General features: G+C 29.9%; 1 long non-coding RNA gene across 1 annotated transcript; it reads left to right on the top strand.

Moving 5' to 3' along the window:
- The first annotated feature begins 275 nt into the window (after positions 1 to 275).
- Positions 276 to 827, top strand: LOC147920468 (uncharacterized). The gene is made up of 2 exons (XR_015591387.1): positions 276 to 424; positions 556 to 827. It is a non-coding gene; the product is annotated as an uncharacterized LOC147920468 (long non-coding RNA).
- The last annotated feature ends 1,717 nt before the right edge of the window (positions 828 to 2,544 follow it).

Raw genomic sequence — 2,544 nt, 5'->3', positions numbered from 1 at the left:
CTTTTGTTAAGAGTTTTTTTGGTGTAGGCCTGATTTCAAATAGGCAGGTAGGAGTAATATATATGTATCTGTATTTGGCACTTGAACTCGAGAATGGGATTCTCGTGCTTGTAAAAGTTGATTTTCGGGTTCAGTTATATAAATATTAACAGATGACAAAAAAAAAAAAGGAATTAAAATAAAAAGATTGTATGATTTTGCATCTTTGACCAGGAAAAAATTCACTTACCATTTGTGTGTGTTCTTAATCTATATATTTAATAATAATCAGTCTTGGTAAAGAAGAAACACTCACTAGAAGAAAAAGTTTAAGAGAAAATCATTAAAATGGCCATCACTGAAAGAACTTTGGTAGCATTTTGTTATATTATTCTCCTCATGATATCTTTAGTCCACTGTTTTCCTACACCTGCGGGAAATCCGAGTAATTGTTTACTGTTATTTATACCTAATAATTTTGTAATTATGAACATGATGATGATGATTTCACTATTTTTTGTTAATTGGGTTATTGATTAATTATTGTTACTGATTAATTATTTGTTGTATATGTAGGCATTGGAATACAGGAAGAGAGAAAAAGATGCTTCGACAAGTATACTATATGCTATTTCCCGACTGGTTCAACGGACTGCAATGCTTATTGTAAAATAATAGGCTATAGTTACGGCATTTGTATTGACCGCAGATGTTGTTGTATTGATGTTATAAGTCTACCTCCTAGACTAGCTAACTAGTACGGTTCTGTAGAAGATGAACTATATTATCAAATGTATTGGTATCTGTTTTAAATAATTTTAATAAACTATACTCGTAGTTGAGTACAATATCAAAGTTTGCCATAGATTTTCAAGAACTTACAAGATATGTCTTACACGTTCTTTGTAGATCTAAAACAAAAACAGAACACTACGAGAGTATATATATTTTTCTCTTCTGAACTACAAGCGTACCAAATCCAAAATAATTCAAAAGGAAGCAAAAAGAAAAAAAAACAGATACAAATCTTGACATAGTCATAGGCTTGCAAGCGCAACTGTTCCTTTCAACTACTGCTGATTCGTTTTCTACAGTAATGACATTGAAAACTCCTACAATTTTTAAAAATTTATTTCCCTATAAATTATATTGTATATATAATTATAATTAAGTTGACGAACGTTTAATGTGGAAGCCTCCTTGGTCCATTGGTTGACTAAGGGTTAATTAAATTAATGCTTAGTCAACCAATGGACCAAGGATGCTTCCACATTAAACCTTCATCAACTTAATTTTAATTATATATACAATATAACTAGAAGAGTTACCCGCACGCTTGTGCTGGCAGGAACTGAATAGAAAAAAAATTGAAATCAATTCCCTAAATTTTTAAATTAGAATTTTATTATTTTTAAAAATGTTCAAAATTTTTATTTAATTGTATTTAAATTTTTTAATTTCACTCTTTAAAATGGACAAATGAATAAGAGTAGTCAATAAGATGTTTATTATAGTTTTCTACATATATAAAATTTTCAATAAAATTTTAAAGCCCATTTGCAAATTTCAAGTATTTAATGAGCCCAATACATTTGTCATGATTAATTTTAATTAGGTTGAATAATGATTTGGGTCAAAATAATTTGTAATTTCGTTTAGGCGATTGAGATAATTTAGGAAAGAAGCCCATAAAAGGGTTTCTAGTACTAGGTCATACAAACATTCAAAATAATTATAAAGTTTGCATATACAAAAAAAAATTCTTAAACTAATGTGCATTCAGTTTAAGCCCTTAAAGTTTCTCCTTCATGCTCCATTATATGTTTATGTAATAAAGTACAGCAAATTCCAAGCTAAAAATATAGAAAACACATACGTAAGTTAAACCGTAGCATGATACACTACTTGATATTAATGAACATTCAAAACTTACATAGCCTTGTGATGCTCAAGTCCTTCAAACTCCGGATTTATAAAGATCTTGGAGGAGGCCAATGTGTTTACAATACACGGTTTACCTAGGGATGTTTAAAGTGTTATAAAAGTTTGGTAAATGAGTATACAACCTAGTGTTTAGCATTTGTTCAATCTAGCAAGTGTTATTAATAGTACATACCTTCATACTCTCCAACCCTCTAGAAACGCAGTACACAAAACACCGGTTCAGTTTGATATGTGAGATGGCATCCAGATGACTCCCATGAAGACATGAAAAGGCTAGCATAGTTGTTTATTGCACGACACTTTAGAGTTTCATTCCTACAGATGAAGATACTTGTTACATTCTATAATAAAGCCAAACTTATAAATTTTAAAATCAGTAAAGATGGAATAAATGTCTTTTACATGCCATTTAATAGCGTCAAAACAACTTCACTATCACCATTTCCACTTTCATGATTTCTTTTGTCCTCCACAGCTACTACACATCCGCAAATATCTATTTTTGGCAAAAAGACAGAAATTGTCTTTACAATGAATGTTTCCAAATCTTTTGAACATTCACATATAACTATTTTGATAAAAAGTTCAATTTGTATTTTTCTATGGGATGGACCAATACAC

Source organism: Camelina sativa, chromosome 19 (genome assembly GCF_030686135.1).
Source record: "Camelina sativa cultivar CO46 ecotype springtype chromosome 19, ASM3068613v1".
Taxonomy (NCBI): Eukaryota; Viridiplantae; Streptophyta; class Magnoliopsida; order Brassicales; family Brassicaceae; genus Camelina; species Camelina sativa.
Note: the sequence above shows the minus strand (reverse complement) of the source record. Positions and strands in the feature narration are given on the sequence as shown.